Source organism: Empidonax traillii, unplaced genomic scaffold (assembly GCF_003031625.1).
Source record: "Empidonax traillii isolate 1590-97213 ecotype Southwest subspecies unplaced genomic scaffold, ASM303162v1 scaffold90:size2128546, whole genome shotgun sequence".
Taxonomy (NCBI): domain Eukaryota; kingdom Metazoa; phylum Chordata; class Aves; order Passeriformes; family Tyrannidae; genus Empidonax; species Empidonax traillii.
Genome location: NW_020955283.1, coordinates 915877 through 937034, shown reverse-complemented (window position 1 = coordinate 937034; position 21158 = coordinate 915877). Strand labels below are relative to the sequence as shown.

Here is a 21158-nt window from a genome sequence, read left to right as displayed (position 1 = left end):
CATACACTTCTTTAAGGTTTCTTTCTTTCTTTTTTTTTTTTTTTTTTTCGCAAAGTGAGTGTTTTTCATTTAGAGATTATATCATGAACAGATGTAGGATAATGTTAATAGTCCCTTCTGGAAACATTAATCACAAGGTTTTACTTATTATTTGGTGTCAGCATTTAAAAGTTAAAGCATTTCCAGAACTGTCACCATTGAAATATTCCTTTTGCTTAAAGCTAAATTACGAAACAATAATTTATTTTACAGTCCCAGCATCTTTTTAAAGGCATATATAAGAAGGAAAATGGCAGGCAATGACTTGTTCTCATGGTAACAGTGTAGACTGACAGTAGTAAGCCTGTTTCTACTTTAGGAAAAGGACTGAAAACCCAACTCTACCAACTTTTTAAATGTTTGAGCAATTTTAAGTGTTCATAAAAGAGATTTTGGTTGTCAGCATGATACTAACATGATGTTTTCAAAAGTGGATTTTCCATTCACAGCTCACTGAGCAAATATTAACCAGAATCAAAATAAAAGCTGGCTAAGGCCTAGTTATCAGAGACCTCAACCTCCCTTCCATACATGATCTCACATGTAGAATATTGCATAGGTGAAGCAAACTGCTGCTACTTCAAAATACTTGTTAATGTATATGCAGAAATCCCACTACCTGTGTTCAAAACAGTTAAGAAAGTAACCAAAGCAAGTCCATATCCTTCTATCCCCAAGAAAAGATCTTGCTGATTCCTGCAATGTCCTGGAACTCAGGATCTGTGCAGTGTTTTTCCAGATCAAGATTTGCCATGTACCTGGACAGGTTCAGTAGAGAGGTTATGTGCACTTTTGTACTTGGGCTATTGAAAGAAACAAACCAACTAAAAATGCAAGTCTGCCCTTAAAGCATCAGTAAAATGTAGTCAAACACAGCACCACAGCCTCAGCATTCCCATAATCACTCTCCATTCACATTTGACCAAGGTAGGAGTTAAGTGCTTCACATGAGATTCACCTGAGGCTTTAAAGCAAGGAGATAAAAGGAAGACTATTCTCTTCTTTAAACAGTGTTATTTGTCAGCATTTAGAAGCCAAGAACTTTTTCTATAACATCCTTCATTGCCTCTTCCCTTTTGGAATGGATGAACATCAAACAAACTCCTTCTGGAGATGCTTGTCTCTCTCCACTGGCTCTAGAATTGAACCAGCTTCAACTGAGCATCGAGTTTTTGGAGTATTCTAGGGATGTGAAATGAATCCTAAAGACCATTCAGCTATTCTCACATCCTTACTTCTGAAATCTCAGCATAACTCCTCTAACTGGTCTCTTCGATCTTGTTAGACACCTCTGGAGACCAACAGCAATGAGCTAAAGTAAAGATGGAAGTGCCTTTGCTTCTGTGTTTAAAGAGACCACATCTTGCAGTCTGTACTGAAAAGTGGCTAAAACCTGCTCCCTGGCAAACTGATTCTCTGTTTAGTTTCCACAGCACGATTTTCAAAAATGTTCATGTGAAAATGCAAGCACGTGCACCAAGGATTGTTTTGACACATGGTATCCATCATTTGGATTTACTAATAATTTTCCAAAATAAACTGTTTTGTCAGTTTTCCTGTGCATATGAATTTCTGAGTAAAGGCAATGTGTAACACTACAAGACACATTCATGTGCTGACCTTTCACAAAACCAAAACTGTTAGTAAAGCTAGAGTGGTGGGAAGCACTCCATTTTCATTCTGGCCACAAGACTAAAACACAGAGATTTGAGAAGAGAAGCTGAATGTGGCCTCATTCTGCTACCTCACAAGTGACCTGACTGAGGACTCAGCGTTAACCAAAGTTACTTGCAAGACAAAATGTTTATATAAATAGATCCTTTCAGAAAATTTATCCGCATATGACATGCACAAATCAGGCCTCTGCAAGTAACAGTAACTAACTACAGCTTATTTCCAGATCTAATTCCTTTAGTTTGTCACATGTATTTCCACAGCACACACTGAGAGAGTCAAGTTTTGTGTATTCCCTCCTATTCCTGTAATCACAGTTTAGCCCCAACTTCTACACAATATGCCTTTTTACTTCCCATCCTCAGGGTATTCACATATGTTCACTTTACTGAGAGACCAAATTCTTCCTTACTTGACAAGAATTATTTTTTTTTAATGTTTTATTTTTCCAGTTAAATACTACACTGGATTTGACCATATTTAGAAACCAAAATTCCAACCTTTACACAGAACCCCCCAGAAGCTATGGGACCCTGTGAAACTTGGCCATGGAAAGAGGAGTTACCATGACGAGTCACCTAAAGCTGCAGCATTCTCCATTACCAGGGCACAGAACAATGTACCTACAATTCCTGAGTCTCCCTTCTGGAAAGGATTTATACCACTGCACGTTTCTTCAAGAGAATTTACCTAGGATCAGCTTGTAAGCACTCTGACTTGCCCAAACCATGGCTCTCATTTTTACACAAAAGCTTTTCCAGAACTCCTGCATGCAGTCTCATAAACTGACCTGTACTTGTAAGAGCTCACAAAAACACAGGGTTTTAGCTTCACAATCCAAATTTTAAAAGCACTGAGTTAAAACTAGCTTATCTTCACTTAAGGCTGGTCTCCTCAGGGGAGGAGGCTTACACAATCTTTGTTTCCATCTGTCATTACATTTTGAACCCATTCACTCATTTCACCTAAATGCAATGAAGGCAGAACAGCTGTAACTCTATGGCAGACCAGCCTTGTTCCTTCTGCTTTCACTCCCACCAAAGGCAGGATGGAGCTTGAAAGAAGCAGCAGCAGTCACGACCTTCAGAGCACCAGAGCAAATCTGTTTTGTGAGGTTTCCGCTACCCAGATCAACCTGAACTTCCCATTCTTAGCTCAGACATGGCCCAGGTCCTGTCTTCATATTCCTCAAGGCAGTGAAATCTAGTTTTACCTGCAATGCTGAAAAACCTTAAACTGGCAGTGGGTCATCCTGGTACCTCTCCATTAATTACATTGCCAGAGTAAGAATTTCTGCTCTGTGGACTCTTAACTTCCACTGTTTTTCAGATGAGGTGTTCAGAACAGCCAAAACACTCTGAGGGTCTGAAAACACCTCTTGTTTGTATCAGCTTCTGGGTACCCCAAACAACATTGGAACTCTCAAGAATCATCACCAATTTCAGTCCATGTTTAGAAAGTACTGCTGAAAACACAGTTACGGACAAATATTCACACTGAGCAGCCTTTGGCTAAGAATTTTACATAGTCCTTGTGGCATGGTCTAGAGCTGCACTTATCATCTCTGGGAACTACTGTGGCTGCATAACCTGAGGTGTGCAGTGTCAGTACTACCGGATATTTTCACTAATCCCATACCTTCTTGCAGCTTCCAACTCCAATTATTTCAAAAGAGGTAAAGGAATACTTCTCCTCCCTGACTCCTTTCCTGCCCCTCCCCTGTATAAAAATCCACATGTTGAAAAATACAGACATAAAAAAATTAGACACTTTTCATCCCCTTGCAGCACTGCTCCTGCCTTAAACAATACCAAGTCAAAGCACTTCTGTAAGAGGGAATAATCTGTTTATCTTCTTACCAGTATCTACATAGAAAAACACTGAAACAATCCTTAAACTGTATAATCAGCCTTTGTAGCAGAAGAAAGTGAATTCTGGAAGGGCACAGAGCTTCCCACCCACACAGCCCCAGAGTGTGCCCGTCAAGGACCTCTGACTTTGTCCCTATTGTATTACATGAGGCAGGAATGGGGGTTGCTGGTTTCAGTCTGCAGTTTCTGGCAAAATCCCCAAAGTAATTTTCAATTAAAAGGTTAAATGCTGGTACTTGTCAAATGTGAAGACATACAGTGCTGTAACAATACGAAATAGCTTCCTTACAATTAAATTAATTTCATCAAGTATTTAAGTAGGGGTTGCAAATATTATGCCTTTGGGTAACTTGAAGAAATACCTAAATGAAGTGCAATCATTTTCTGTCACTACTGTGTCTCAAGTAGAATATAAGCCTTGCCTTCAAATCCTTTCAACTGAGTGATTCAAATACATGTAGGTCCAACAAACATTTGTATATTTTTTGTTTCTATTAGTAGATCCTTTTTGTTAAATTAGCCCTGATGTTAAGAAAATTACATTTTTATTTTCACTGCTAGTCTGATTTTTCCCTCCAAATATTTAAACTGGCTATAAATGCCAGTGAGTGATGCTTCCACACAACAACAAAAAGAATCAAGGACTTGGACTAAAAAGAGGCAGGACTAAATTACACCCCCACACACATATTAACCTTTCTCTAATCAATCTGTTAAATAATATAATTATTTCTCTGTTATAGGTCCATAGAAATAGGCTGGGGAAATAGAAGACACCTGAACAAGGAAAACACAATAAATGACAGATAACTTCTGGGAATGGAAGGCTCACCCTTACCCCCAGCAAACTCAAGACAAGACTTCCATAAGCTTCAAGACTTTTAAGACTGAGCCTTTAATTCTTAAATCTGATTGAAGGGTGAGAATTATGAAAAGTATTAAATAATATTTAGCCAGAATTTTGAAGCAGCCTGGGCCTGTAGCTATGGCTCTGGCCTGGATTCAGAGCATGAACCAAGAAGAATTCCATACGTTTCCTTGGTTGTAATACTCTTGCAAGCACTTACCTTCTACTTGTTCCCTTTTCCTCAGGTGTAGAGGGACAGCAAGAATGCTTACCCTGATTTGAAATGTTAGGCAACTTTCAATTAAAGCAATTCAGAGTCATTTTCAATTTCAATAATTTTAAAATCTGTAAAGTAAAATAATATTCTCAAATGCTGTTGCTGTTACATTAGGAGGTCAGTGCAAAGATCCTTTGCCTGGATCTTTGTTGAAGTGTTGCAGGATTTAAAAAAAATCATGTGATTAAAACTTTAACTCAGCAAAGGCTTACAAACTGACCTTTACAAATCTTACAAATTAAGTAAGTAATGGGATTATCCTTTTATGCATATACACAACTAATTATGCATATACACAACTTATGTGTTTAAATGCAGAAGTTCGGCTTGGCTGCAAGAAACATATTACACACAAGCCCAAAGCAAGAATAAATCTTAATTTTCCTTTGCAGATGGAGGTGACAACCCCCCTCTTCTAGCCTTGTAACTTATCCTTCATTCATCAGCTGGTGTGTTTATTTTTGCTATATGTGATGTGACTAGCACAACTCAGGCAATGAAAACTTCTTAATCAACTGAAGATCTTTTGAAGAAAAGAGAGGACCTGCTCCACTCCTCAGAATGCAAGGTCAAGAGTTATATACACACATTTAGAGCCCAGTTTCATTTAGATAAGTTTACAACTAAGAAAAGGAAACATTTCTTCATAGAACTTGTGAAACCCACTGCCACACAGAGTTACTGATGTAAATAATGTTCTGGCAGTAACAGAAAGAGAACTAGTTAAGTCTGTACCATTAATAGTCTGTGCCCTTATATAGATTATAGCTCTGTATCAGATCACACAGCCCACAGGAGTAAATCAGAGAGAACTGAAGTGCAGCTGCTGCACAGCACTGCTCTTTCCCCCAGACAAAGCACTGCAGAGATGTGTTTGTGTGCACTCACCTACACCAGAGCACCACGGAGTTCAACCAGTGGCTGTGTGGGCAGCCCTTCACTTCAGTCCCTAAACACAGAATCAGAGCAGTCTCTGTCAGTTGTCCCTCCAGCCTCACATCGCAAGACAGGAGAGCAGCAAAGACCAACAACAGCTTGGAGTGAAACACTTATGCTATGGACTGAGAAGAGAAACAGTAGCAGAGATTTTTTTTAAGATTTAACTCAGTTCACCTCAATTTTATTGACTTAGCAAAGGGCCTTACCTTACACTTATTGCAGAACAAAGAGGCAAGACTGAAAAGAGTCCTACCTCTGCACATCATTTCCCTAAGAATATGGTCTTCTCAAAACCTCTGAGCTCTTTGCCTGTACTCCTGGGAAATGGCCTAGGGAACCATGGGATATGTGGTCTTGACTTCAAAGTGCTACTGGTATGTATTAGTGTTGGAAATGAGAAATGAGTTATTTCTACACTCCCGGGAATGAACATGAAAATATGGAGAAAAGAAAAATTATATTTTTGTTTCTGATTTGTTATTTATTTTATTATTTCATTCTTTCTCTATAGAGGTAGAATATGCTTGTCTCTTTTCTACTTTCCAGGCTTGGTTAGAGATATACAGTCAGGTTATCTGTGACTTTGAAGACAAACAAGTCATGGGAGAAGGAAGGAATGAAGCATACATCAGCAGGGAGATGATACCTGAAACTTAAAGGAGACAGGGCAAAGAAGCTGCCTGCATCAGTTCCCCAGTGCAAGGCACAGCTGTAGAACAAGCACCGCCCTGCCTTTAAAATGAAGAAAGGTAAAAATTCAAAACTATAGGAGACCTTTTCCCTTGTGCATCTATTACATCCTGTGTGTGCCCAAGATTACTTTTTCCTTTTCTTAAGCAATACCAAAAATCACAGCCAGGTTTACTTCTCCCTTCCAGTGGAACGGCTTGATTTGTCTGTGCCCCTCCCCTACACAGCCACAGTGCCTCTGCTTCCTTCTAGCCTCAAAGTTCCTTCCAGGGTGATAACCCTGTGCCAGCCACGGGCTCATTCTTCAGCACTCACTCAGTGAGGGCAGGCTCTGCATTGCTGCATTGCAGTTTGGTGACCAGAGGTGGATTACATCAGTCAAACAGAACATTATCTGCATTCCCCACAGACTACAGGACATTACCCAAAAGCTGGGTCATCCCTGCAGTGATATCCATCTCTCATATGTCTTTATCTCTTGTATCATCACTACCTGTGTGGGTGCTCTTACACACCATAAACTGTCTGAGTTAACTTGGCCTGCTCTTCACTACGTGTAACTGTTCCATGAAGTTCCTCTCCTGGCAGAGGCTGAGGAGTGACAAAGGCAATTGGCATAGTTCACTTTACAGGCTGCAGGTTCCCTCTCATTGGTACCTCAGTTTTGTACCCAAAAGCATGTGAAGAACATCAGCAGCTGCCAAACTGAGGAAAAAGTTATATTGCCTCATATTGTTTTGTAAAACCATTTCAAAATAAGACAGAACCCCACCTGTGTCAGGAGAAAAAGCTAGGGAAAGAAGAAAGAAAACGAGAAAATGAAGAAAAGTGGAAAACCATAAAGTCTTTCAGTTTGTAGGCATTGGAAATTCAGGTTTGATGAGAAAGAGTGGGAGAGAATGGGAGAGGAGGAGAAGCTAAAGCTTAGAAAGGCATGATTAGTTTAGCAACAATATTTGACAAGACCAAAAATGAGATGGGGAAACAAACAAACAAACAAACAAAATACCCCAAAAAAGAGAAAGACTCAAGTAAGGCTGCCTTTTTAGCTCAGACAGGTAACTCAGGTTAGATTTAAAGGTTTTGGATTAAAATAGTTTTATTGGAGTTCAGAGCAGAGTCAGCTTCTCAGCTCAGAAGGAAACTTTCATCCAGGAAATTCAAAATCACTGATTTCAGTACCAATCCTGAGGAGAAGAGGGGGTCGTTTTCATTTTTTTGAAATTGCACAGTAAGTCAGTAGAAGGAAGGGCCATTTACTCCACAGGGGTAAAACCAGAGGGGTGAATCAGTCCTAACACCACAACAGCCATGCTTTGTTCTAAACCATCAATACAGAAGCCACAGGTAATTGATGAGGTCACATTCAAAACTGCTACATCCTTCATGGCCTTTTCGTGTGATATGACTATGGCACTAGAAAAGTGCTTTTATGAATTAGTCTGCAATTGCTTTATCAAGCCACTAAAAATAATCTTTTTGTTTCCACCTGTCTTATAGATGGCTACAGCTTTCTCATTAAGATACAATCAGTTTGCATTAAAGATTAAAGATAACTTTAAAATTTATAGGCAGTTTTATCAATCCCTCCCCATATTTTTACATATATAGGTTCCACTCACCTATTGTGTCAGGTTCAGATAATTTAGTTCCCCATCCAGTCAAATTTGATTCCTTCTGGGAAGCCTAAGCAACTGTATATTTATCTGTCTGGTTTTATTTTGTCATTAGCTATGGTATTTACTTCTAATCCTTCTACTGCACTGTCCATTTTCTTAGAGCTCTGAAATTCAGTGATTTGACTGTTACCTCTAAGCACCAAAGATAAGATGGTGTTAAACCGAAGAGAGCATGAAATGCAGCCTTAGGGAAGTCAGCAATGTCAGATTTCAACTCAGCATCAGAAATTGCATGGATTCTGGTCTTTACACCTTGAAAAATAAATAGCAGAATTAGAGGGTGTATAGAGAGCAACTGAAGTGATCAGTGGTTTGTAGCAATTAACATACAAGGAGAGAACAAAGATTCGAGGATTAATCAATCAGAAAATCAAGGGGGAATACAATCAGGATTTCCAGAATTATGAAAGAATTGTGAAAAATGAATGTAGAAATCTTATTCACAAAAATGCTGCAGTTTCCGAGCCATTAGGAGGCACCATGGGAACATGTAATACAAAAGAGATAAAGTACTTCCTTACCCAGTGGGGCAATACACTGCCTGACCTGGCTGCCACTGGAGGTGACAAAGACAGAGTGTGCCGGCAGGTCCAGAAAGGGATTATACAAATTCATAGAATGGAGAAAACCATCACTATCCTTCCTGTGAGTGATGAGCATAGCAATTTTGTACATAAATGTACAGAAGCCCTTCTTTCAAGAGAAGTTCTCCTAAAACCACAAGGAGCATGGCTTCTAAAGTAACGCACCTTGAATTTTTCAGGATATATTACAGACACAGCTGCACAAACGTTAGCATATGAAAAAGAATTTTACCCAATTAGCATGCAAAGGATCATTTAAAGGACCCTTTGGTGTAATTTTTTGTTTCAGTCAGAGGAACTTAAATTCCAATTGCAACTACTCTGAGATATTTGTTTTATGGCAAACCACTTTTCAAAGTTTGAATCTGCTTTCATTGCAAAAGATGTTTCTAAAATGAAACATCTGGTTTAAAGAAGAGGAGGAGTTTTGGCATTGTTGGGCTTTAAAAATCTTACGTACATGAACCTACGGTGACACATCAAGAGGGGAAAAAAGTAAGGAGAAAACTGTCATGAGTTTAATCCTGCCAGGGGGGCAATTGTTTTTCTTCTGAAATAGAAGTTACAGCAGCTTATAGAGGCTTTCAGAAGTACAACTTATCCTGACTGGAGAACATAAAACACTGATTGATGTCTATATAAATTTCCACACAGCATGTTTATTTTCATACACTGCTGCATTCTGTTGTTATGAATGGGAAATACTTACAAAAGATTCTTCTTTGAATACTATGTCATTCTGATTAGACCATGAATATGCTGACAATTTTATCAACAAGATTTTGTGTGTGTGTGTATAAGTTGAGGTTTTTTTCATGAGAAAAAAACTATTCTGTTTTCATGATACCTTCTCGGGTACTCAGAGGTGGAAGCAGAAGCAAAGGTATTTTTAAGCAAGTTAAAAACACAAGTTAAACTGGGAATGTGAAATATTTTCTTTATTGGGAAGTAAAAACATCTGGTCCTTCTAAATGTATTAAGTGGAATAGGTAAGCCGTTTGTACTGTTAATTGGTGGGAAAATGAATGTTATAAGAAGATAAATTATAACCATGAAATTTGAAATACACGATGGCACTGGAAAGCAGCTTCTAGCTCTGTACACTGATTTGTCAGTGTATCAGCAGGGCAGTGACAGATTAGCTTTAGTGCAGCTTTAATGCCTTCACTTCCAAAACTATAAGGATTTCTTAAATTTTGTGACCTTCTAGAAAGAGTAGTTTTCCCCACAGCATGAGGGTTTGACCTACTACAGTAAAAATACCTCAAGGCATTACCAATTTAGCCCCAGAATCAAAAATAAAATCTCATGCAATTTCTACACACTCCTTAAAACACTGCCATCCAAGGACCAATCAAAGAAGAATAACTCAGGCTCAAGCAAGAAATTATGGAGGTTCTCCTTAAGACTTTTGGGTCACACCATCAGCTTCATCCCCAGAAAAGTGCACTATTCCTCTAATAGCTCCATAGTAACCCTGTGTTAGAACACCGGTTATTCTAACTCATTCCATTGTGCTTGTTCCAGAACCTGGCTCTTCTGTTAGAAACCTAAACTGCAGCTCGAATTTCCTCAAGACCAGTTTTCATAATTTGTTTGCCTTTAATTGTTGTCTTTTAAATAGCACTGCTTTTCTGGTATTTTCTCCCATGGATATATTTATAAGTCCCATCTCAAATTTCATTTTACTAGGCTAAATAAACCATTGCCAATTAGTTTCTTCTTACAGATAAGCTTATCATTCCCATGATCCCAGTAACTCTTCTGTGGGCTTGTTGCAGCTTCAAGTGTCCCTTTTTTCAACAAGGAAAATCAGAGTTGTACATAGTATTCAAATACAGGGTTTTCATGCCTTGTCAGGCAAAAATACTTCCTTATTTCAACTGGGAAGATTTGGTCCATCTCAAATCCCATTTGCCCTTTGTGTCTGGAACATATTGCTGGTTACCAGCTGCCCAGTTATCCCCTAGTACTCAGATCTGTCCCTTCCTCCATTCTTTTCAAATAATGAACTCTAGTTCATATCAGAAATTTTCAGTGATCTCAAAGTGCATGATGTTGCACTTCATTCCATTACCTTCCAGCCTGTTCCTATTACTGCAGAGCTTGAGGTCATCCATTTCTTCCTGTAAGTAATTCCTGCCCTTTCTGCATTAGCGAGGGGTCCCAACTGTACATCATCAACAGATTTCCTCAACATTATCTGTCTGTTTCAGCCAAAGTCATGAATAAAAATCTAAAACATACCCAGCACCCTGACTGATCACCAGGAAACTTTGTTTGTACCCTTCCTGCCCAGTACATCCTTGCTCAACAGCACCCATTCTCCTCTTTTGGGCATTCCCTTACCAGCAGTGCCTGTACAAATCCTCACCTCCTGCAGCCCAGTGCTGGGAGTCCCTGTTGATCCCTAGCAAATGTTTTGTTGCAAAGTATCTACAACAGATATCCTTCTTCTAGACATTCTATTATTTCAAATACTAGTTTACTAGGCTGTGATCTAGCTTTGGCAAGCACACCTCACATGTCACTTTTTTTTAAATCTCAAACTTTAGTCATAGTTTGTCTTTAACGCTTGCTCTTAGGCCTTGAAAGAAATTCTATCCATTATATCCACTCATTGCTTTTCTGCCAATGGACTGCAGGACAGAGTGTATTACACAGAGAGTGTTTGGTACTTTCTAATTCTAGAGAATTTGTTTGATTGCAATCTTTTTTAGAAAGAGATGACAGACATGAAAAAGCTTCAACACAGTGGGAAACAAAATAAAATAACATTTTAATTGAAAAGAGATAACTTGGAAGGAAATATGGTTGAATGGGGAGTGACTAGTCATTATTTTTCAGAATAGAAAAATAAAGTAGGAGTACCATATAAAATGACATGAAACAAACAAATGAAAGTATTTGTTGCCATAGGGTATGTGAGAATCAAAAGGGATTTGATCAGTTCACGAAGGTTAGATATGCCACAATAACCCAGCACAAGATAATCTTAGGCTACCAATTTCAAAAATTTGAGAGGGTCTATACCTGATCTTGTAGGAAATGGCCACTGTTGGTACTTCATTAAATGAGGATCTGCTCTGAGATTTTCACTGCAAAATATGATTGGGTGGAACACCTAATACAGCTAATTCATCTAATGATCTCCAATTATCCATGACACTGAACAGAACTTGGGCCTCTTCATCAATACATAGGAAATATCCCTTAGAAATTAATGGAACATATTCCTGTATTCCATTCATCCACCCACATAGAATTCCAGGAGACTGTACAATCCATTTTATCGTGCTTCTCAACAATTAACTCAGCTCTCTGCTGAAGTGAACGTGGTCCCACATCCCCCTTACACAGCACAGAAAGTACTTTTTCCCTTTAACTTTTATATTATTTGAAATTGTGTAATAACAAAACATAACTAACTAGTCATGTCTTGAAAACCACAAAGATACTTTTACAGGGAACACTCCAGTGAAGCACCTTGTGTCCAATACAAACTCCATTTGACAGCATACCTGTTAGATCAACAAACTCCGGAGAGCTCAACCTCAGCCAAAAATGTGTTTCCTGATGAAGCATAAGACAAAGTCACATGCCCCAGAAGGAGCCTTGTGGGTGGAAGAAAGACGGGAGCTGAATGATTTTTCTCCCAAAATCAAGAAACTGTTTTGGCTTCTTTTTTGGTGAGGTCATTTTGTGTCTATATAGATAATAATAAATAAATACATGGTAATCACTGTGGATTTATGAGGCAACTGAAGCTATTTGGGCTCTTGAAGAAAGTAAGGCTGGGAAAATAAGCTGGCAATTTTTTTGATGTGTCCCATGCCCAACTAAAACAAGCTTAAGTATCATTTCCCTTATTCAGCTATACTAAAAAAAAGAGGAACCAACCACAGCTGGCAATAAACCCACAGTCTGTGGGCAGTTATATTATGGACCCACTTTGCAGATTTCAGACAGAGCACTCACAGGCTGGTTACAACACGGACAAAGCAAATCTTAACCCAAATCTCACACACCCTTGGCAATCAGTTCTTTTCCTGCTTACTTTTCTGTCTTAAATTAATGTTCTAAATCCTACACCACTAGCAACACCCTGCTGATTTTGTGTCATACTTATGAACACAAGGCAATCATCAGAGGGTTTTTCCAGATGAGCCACCAAAGAAATAAACCTCACATTTTATTTTGTTTTTCTTTTTTTCTGAAAGAAAACGTTCTTGATGTGGCATCTTAATTTGGTTGTCTATTGACTGGTGTCAGCAAACTGTCTCTACATCCAATATCCCAGCTGCTTCCTCCACAGATGTTAAACTTCGTGGAGCTTCTATAGGAAAAGGCTAAGGTTCAAAATATTAGGAAATAATACCATTATATTTCCTTACACGGACCTTACAAAGTCAGTTCACCCTGGCACATCACCTTATGAATGCCATGTTTTGCTGAAGTGATTTTTGAGCTCTTGTTAAATTAAGTGTTGTTTTTTCCTTAGCAAGACCTTTCCCACCACAAGAACAGATTACTGGAAGGCACTAATCCTGTTATTTTAGTCCTAAGTTCCCACTTATCTACAGCTTTGGCTATAAAAGAACATAGGGATCTCATTTGGGACCCCTACCAACATGCTATACAAGAAATACATACCTCAGGCTTCACACTATTTTATTGCCAGCTTTTTGCCATTTCATCTGTACATTTTTTTAGGTAGACTTATTTAAATGAAAAAGTAAGTAAGTACAGTATGTTGCTTTTCTATTTTTAAGTTCTCCAAAGGACTCTAGATCTCAGTCTTGCAGAGATAAAGCAACAAGGCAAGGAACCCCAGCCATTTCAGTTATGAATGCACAGCTTTTAAGTGGTAAATAAATTAAATTTGACTTCCCCCCAAACACAATTGACTGAAAACAGCCAGGCTTTTCACATACAGGGAAAATAAATTTTCAGCTGACTTAGCAGGAAGAACTCAACAAGTAAAGGCAACAGGATAAAAATCTTTGTAATAATATTGGCAGCCTTATAGGACTCCACATTCAAAGCTGACAAAAAGATATCCTTAAGAAAGAAACATTCTTATATCTTCCCCAGGGATGGTTACACATGTCTAAGGATATCCATGAACAGTGCCCAAAAATTAATCCTTATTTACTTGCTGAATATGGTATTTCCCTGTTACAGATGCCAGTTACAGAGATGCCAGTTTACCTAACAGACTTTAAATTATCTGAGTAACATGACTGAATAATAACTATCACAACTACTACTCAAGGCCCACATGGGAGTGAGGATGTGGACCTTTATTCCTAAAGAGCAAACAAGACAGGAGTCCTTCCTCTAAGTACTGCCAAGGCCTGTGTGCACTGAAGCAGTTCAGGTGACAGCACATGCAAATAAGCAGAAGGAGCAACACGAGACCAGTTTCAGTCACGTTACCCCTACACTGATGTACTCAATTTTCACGGGTAAGGTAGCATGTCACTATCAGCAGTACAGCCAGCTCTAGTGGAAACGGGTTGCCTTTAATTTCCCATTCTTGCTAGGCAGAAGACCCAGAGCACTATAAGTTCCTATTTGCCCAGCTATGAGATTTTGCAAGGTTTTAAGAGCCAGGAAGAATATGTTGCACAACAAGGACTATGCTGTGAAGTTCCAGCTTCCCTGAAGTCCACAGCAAAATTCCCATTGACTCAAGCAGAGCCAGGACTTCCTATCAACTCCCAAGAGGTCAGCTGTGCTGAGAACTGTGAGCTGCGTCCATTGCAAAGAGCAACTATCACCAGCTTTCAGCTTGCACTCACTCTTCTTGTGATCGTTTTTGCATGTGGTGGTTTCAGCTTTGTGTGCTTTACAGGGAAACCACCACAGCATTCTGGTTTTGTTTTATTTATTTCATGCAGTAACAAGGCACCCTTAGTTTCTGTTTTCGAACCAAAAGTGCTGCAGGGGTGGAAATTAGAGAAAACCTCATAATTTGTCTGGTTTCCCACCCCCACCACCAAGCTCTTTGTAATTACCCATTTATTGCAGCTCAGTTACTAAAACTTCCCTGTTCCATATAGGCTTCAAATCTTCTCTTCAGCTTCAGTGGCACATTATCAACAAAGCTTAAACTCTTCTTGTTTTACTGATGCATGTATGGAATCTGAAGGCAAACCAGGATTTGGATGAATTGTTGTCCCCATAAGGACAGTAGTTGGCCATAGAAAGACGTCACAGTTCTTTGGCCATGCTGCTCCTGACAGCTTATACCCATCACAACCTCCTCCACCTCCAGAGCCTCCACAACCACATAACAAAGAGAAGGAGACTAAGATAATCTGCATGAACAGACAGAGTCTGAGCTATAGGAAATTTTGCACAGGTTCTTGCAAATTTTTCCGTTGATTTGTATGCATTCTATGTGTGTTTTTTCAACCCCTAAATTTCACTTTGAGTTTCAAGTTTGAACAAGAATGTTAATAGCTCAAATTGAAACTCACTTGAAACCATCAGGTTTCATTTGGAATACTGTAAGTGGTCTTCAACATTTGAAAGATGCAAATTCAAGTGAAAAATGCAACCAATGGTTTTATATCTTAACACAGAGCAAAACATTAAAGTAGGCAAGTTTTTTGTGGCTCTGTAAGAAATATTTCACGTAGCAGTTCTCCTGGTTTTACTGTATGTGTAGAAATGTGCTGTCTACGCTCGCCTAAGATGTTGCAATACTCTAATATGCCAGATTATTTTTTCTTTAAACTGCTGCTCAAAATCCCTCCTTCATACTCTCTCTGGAGCAGAACCAGCCCCAAGACCTTTGGGCCACGACCTTTAATAATAATTCCCCCCAAATCTCTTCTCCTATTTTAGGACTAAGGGGTTCCTCACTCATGGCTCTGCATCATTTGCCATTATCTACAGAGGCTAAAATGCCAAAGATGGCCTTCAGCCTTCAGCTCTGCCCCTCTGAATGGGGTGTTACAGGATGTCTCATTCAGCATTTGCAGTCACAAGAGAGGGGAGGTTCTTTTGTTCAGAGCAGGGAATATCCTCCACAGCTGCAGAGCACAGGAGGCCCAGTGAACTTCCTAAGGCCAGCAGCTGTGGAAGGAAAATTTGGCGGGATTGGTCCATTATTGTTTATGTACATAAGGCCTTAAAATCAGCGTCAGGAAATCATGCACATGCAGAAAGACTCACGGTCTTATTTTTCATATGTAGCTATGCAACTGTAAAATAGTTAAGCCTTACTTTGATGTTATGCTCAACATTGTTAGTATCAATAAAAAATTACGCTGGCTTTTCCAGTCAAGTCATATTTAAATAAAAACTCAGACCTGCCACCACTTCCCTTTTCAACCAGTCCACCAGTGCAGAAATCATGACTTGAAAAAGTTGTCACAAACATGAAGTCAAACTAAGCTGACATCTCTTCTTTCATACTGTGATCTGTACGAAGTTAGGAACATTCAGTTTTTACCCCATGACTTAAACACCAACTACTGAACCATCCCAAAATACCCAGCAGCACAGCTGACTGCCCAACCCTATTGCAAAAGTTCATCTTTTAGAAGCTTCATAGGAGACCTACATGAAGACAATGAAATCTAACCTGGTGGTCTGCACTACACTTTTTTTAATACTTCTGCCTGTGTCATTATGCATGATGCTGAAGATGGGGAGATTTTCTGCCAAATTGCTTGAGTCTTCATGTAAACTCTATGCTAATTCATATTATTTTGGCACCCTGATTTCAATTCCTGTAATATGGAGGTAACTCTTGCCTAAGTTCACATAGGTGTGTGTTTAGCTCATGACCCTCTGATACTCTTGGATACTAATTCAGAACATCATTAACAATACATGTAACACCAGCAAGGGCTGGGAAGACATTTTTGCCAACACATTCAGGCAGACACTAGTCACAATTTTTCTATTTTCTTCCAGTTTCAGTCTGAGGTGAAGTGGCAAAGACTGATCCTCCAAATCTAATGTTCTGCGAAGCAGCAGCAGATTCAACACTCCCTACTTCACACCCTGCAGAGCAAGCCAAACCCTAAGAAACAGCCTTGCTCAGTGGCTGAACAACAGAGGCAGAAACAGATCCATCCAGCAAGGAGAGTCAAAGAAGGAGTCAGAAAGCCAAAGCCACCAGCTTCCTCCTGCTGGCTTTGCAAGTAAGGAAGGAGCCCTGAACAATGGAGGCAGCAGAACAGCATTACTCTGGGATCATTTAGTTTAGTTCCCAAATGGCTGCTAACAGATTCCTCTAAGAAAAATTTGCTCTGCATCGCTGCTGCCTCATCACTCTGCAACTACAAACCCCAGGCTCAGTTTGGCAAACTGCTTCATCTACCCAGGCTAAGATCCAGACATCAATGGGCCCTCTTGGGAGGCCCAAACTCCACTGGCTCCCCAGTGTTTTGGACCCATCCCTAGAACTAGTAATTATTCCTTTGACAGCACTTGCCTGCCAGAGAACATCTCCCAGCCCACTCCTATGGGGTCAAGAAATAAATGCAGTTGAAAAAAGGGTTGCTACAGAATGGGTCAACTGACAAGTAGAAAACTATCAAAGACCACTTGGTAAGCCCAGGAACAGAGGATTGTGAGGCAGGAGAGGACACGGAAGGAAAGAATACTGAAAGGAAGAGATCATGGAAAGGGACAGCAAATTTTGAGAACAAGAGCATAAAGGGAATGGTATGACATGGTGGCCCCCAACCCATGGCTTGAAGGCAACCCGTAGTAATGTTCCTTGTGAGACAGGAAATGAAAATGTTCTGAGAATGGTGTGGAAAACAAAGTACGATGTTGCCAACAGTGTGATAACTGTGCAGTGTTGTTGACAATAAATCAACACAGACTGGGGAGCGCAGCTCTTTGCCCCCCTTAACTAGAAGTTAAAATTACTCTACCTGTATCCTCTCCAATTTTATTTTTGTTGTTGTTGTAGTGGCAGCATCTCTGGTTAGAGGAACTTGGCTCTAGAGCTGGCCAGCTCTAGCTGGGCACAGCATGTGTAGGCACACCCTGCAGACAAGCTAAAGCAGCCATGGCCCACTTCCCTACAGACAAGTGGATGCCACACCAAATGCCCAGCACTGCCTGGGGTTGAACTGGCCTCTGATTCTTAGCGCTGCTGCTTTTGGTGCTCTTGCCAATGAGATGGTGACAGACACGTGGAGAGATGGTCACTGCTGCTTTCTGGACTGATCCTGTTTCTGAGGGTATGACCTTAACTTCCAAAAGTGCAACTCTGCCACACTTGACAAGTAACCAATACATCACCAAAAAAACTAAAGATTCCTGCTGGAGATCAGAAGGAGGAAAAGACCCTCCTGTAAGAATCAGAAGATAATGAAATTTCTTCATTTCTAACCAAATAAACACTGGAATGTGTATTTTCTTGCCCCCATTTCATGTACATGGTGATTTTGAAACATTTCTGTTTATTTTATAATATGCAGCAAAATGGATGTTCCTTACACACTGAAATAAACAACCTTTTTTTCTCCCTGCCATACAGACACACACACAAACACAAGATTCTACACACAAGAAATTTCCTTCCACATCCTTCCTTTGTGCATGTGAACTCCTCTGGGGCTGACAGCTCCCAGCAGAGCCAATGGAACACTTGCCATTGCTTTCAGTCAGAATATGATTGTGCCCCTTTCTTGTAGCAGGCAGAGTTAATTGAAGAGAGTTGAAGATGTATTGTAGGAGACAGGAGTAAATCAAATTATATGAAAACATTCCCACGGTTTTGATTTACTTCACAGAAAGAAGCAAAATATTAGACATCTTATATTACTTCACATTTGCCTAGAGGGCAAATGTGAGGTAAACGCTAGGAAAATTCTAAAAATGTAGCAATAAGCCCCTTCTACTAAGTTCTGTATGAAAAATGCCTTACTGAGAATACAATGTTATTCTAAGATGCTGAACAGGAGTCTCTAAACCCGTTTCAGAAGGCAATAGATTCCATTGGTTTAGATGGGATATTCCTTTGCAAATCTGAGACTGTAAACTAGTAAAAATTGTAAACAGAAGGGCTCTCGAAGCATTAAACTGGGCAAGTTTGTAGTGCTGCTGACATCTACTGAGAGAAAGCCAAATTGCACATCTTAGAAAGGGATGAGCCTACCTTGGCCCTTATTTGTTGTTTCCTTTTGTGTTTTCAGCCACGGTTGCATATTTAATAATTATATTGTATCAACACTCCATTTAAGTTTAGTGAGTCAACAGAGGTGTTACAGGAAGCGTTAAGGAGGAAATAAAAGGGACTTTCAGAAGATGCATCCCTTATATAAATGCTGCAGACTTGTCCTTATAGTTTCAACAGTCTGAAGACCTAGACTGACACACAGCATCAGGTATAACAGGATGCAGTTCTAGTTCATACTGACTGCACATAAAGCCCTCAAATTGTGGCAGCTGAAGCCAAAACCCACATAGTACAAAATACTGGATTTAAGAAACCATGCTGCACAAGTAATATTGAAAATGTATGTATCATTTGTTTCCTACTGGAAAAGGATAATACAGCTAAGCTATGGTAGGAGTAAAAATATCACCACTACAAGAACTGAACTCAAAAAACCAAGTCAGAAACACTATTTGCTCTGTGTCTTTTGTCAGGATGACATATGGTAGTTACACTATTCAGGCAATTCAAGAAAAATTTTTGCTGGTATCTTGTGCATTATAAAGTGTATTCTTTCCCCATGCTGAACAGAGAAGAATTCATAGCCATCCTCACAGCCACAGAACAATGACCATTACTACAGGTCTCATGTCTAGGGATTTCATTCTACAACAGGAAAGGTGTGTCTATCTCAGTTTGGGTAATACTAAAACTAGTGGGGGTGTGGGGGGAGAAACAACATAAAATTCTAAGAGTTGGAGCAAGTCAAGGAGACAATGATTGAGTGAGTGTGTGTTTCTCCACTTCTGGGGCAAATTTCTCATCCCTGATGTTACACTGAATTTACAGGATTACAACTAAAAAGTAATTTGCCAATAAATATTTGTAACATAGGGCAACACTATCTATAAAGGAGCTTAATTAATTTTCTTTTGTAATAAGAGAAAGATCTGCAGCCAAAATTAAATATTTCATTACAAGATTGATCTGTGAATAAACTGTTACGAAATGCCCCTCTGACCTTGACAGGACCAGGATTTCAGTGTCTGGGAGGGCTTTTCATTATTGTTTTCTGCAGATTCTGAAGCAGATGTAAACATGAGATTTTTGGCTCATGTATCTGTTGTATAAAATATCCCCAGCAGTAATTTTTGGTCACAAAGGACTAAACTCCAACTTTTTTAGGAGAGTAGATGCAGTGGATAAAGCTGATACACACTTAGTTCCCATTTAAGCTCTGCTTTGAAAATCACACACAGATTAAAAAGTGCAGCACAGGGCTGGAAACCCTCTCCTGATTGTTCTCTAACTGAAGGTACCTCATTTCCATCTATGTCCCAGTCATCACCTTGAATTTTTCTTGGTACCTAAAGCTTGGCTTCTACAGAAATGCCATGATCTTGGGAGGACTGTACAATTCAGCACTTACTTCTCTCCCCGAGGTCCCTCAGGATTCCCGCAGCTGTCTCTCGTGTCTGATCCAGTGCAATTCTCACTGCTCACACTGGAAAAGTAGTGGCAGCCTTGTCTGTCCTCCTGCAGTAGGAAAACATGGGTTAGACAGTTTCTCCACCATAGTAATGCTTCACAGAGCAACTGGAACCTAATCTTTCTCTTCAACGTGTCAGATAGGTTTGAACCCATGTTCTCCCTCTCCCTGAGGTTTGCTAAAGTGGGTAACAGCTTCCCCTGAAGAGATAAGCTTACACCAGTACAGAATAGTTTGCAGGCTGATGAATTCTTCAAGACATACAGCAGATAGATTCGAAGGGAATAGGCTCTCTGCAGTAAGGGGATTTAATTCCACCTGAATTGTATGGACATCTAATCTTTTGATGGTGTGATTTCAGCAAAAGGAGTCACCTATTTTCTGGAGAGAAATACCCAGGAACCTTATCTCCTGTCAGAATGCTAAGCCAGAGTACCCAGGGGTACTTCCTTAGTGGCTCTCTTTTTGCTGTCTGTTGTGATCTGGATTTTGCACAGTCTTTCAAAGGGGGCTTCTCACATATTTTATAAGAAGCCCTGGCAAGTAATTCATGGCTGTGCCTTTCACTCTGTGCTCAGACTTCTAAAAACTGCACAGCACAATGCTCAACAGTGCAACATCTAAGTCTCAGGAAATCCCTTAATGAAATGCCATTAATACGTTCATATCGATGCACTTTAAATGGGCATTTAGAAGGGTTAAGTAACTAGTGAAGCAAAATCCCACAGCCTGGTACTTGGATGGAGTTCTAACATACTGTTATGCTTAAAAATACACAGATCAGAAATAAAGATGAGGGAGCAGATATATTTGAACAACTGTTCCTGAACAGAAATAATTTCCTTATTCTATTATAAATCTATTTATGATTACCTAAAAAGAATGTTGAAACATAAGACTTTCTAGAAATAACTTGGTTCCAAAGATGAGTCTC

General features: G+C 39.6%; 1 long non-coding RNA gene across 1 annotated transcript in view; it reads right to left on the bottom strand.

Moving 5' to 3' along the window:
• The window catches only part of LOC114056361, a 102414-nt gene extending 82159 nt beyond the window's left edge, over positions 1-20255 (bottom strand). The window contains exon 1 of the long non-coding RNA XR_003570987.1: positions 20165-20255. This is a non-coding gene — a long non-coding RNA (uncharacterized LOC114056361). The remainder of the gene's footprint in view (positions 1-20164) is intronic.
• Positions 20256-21158: the final 903 nt, after the last annotated feature.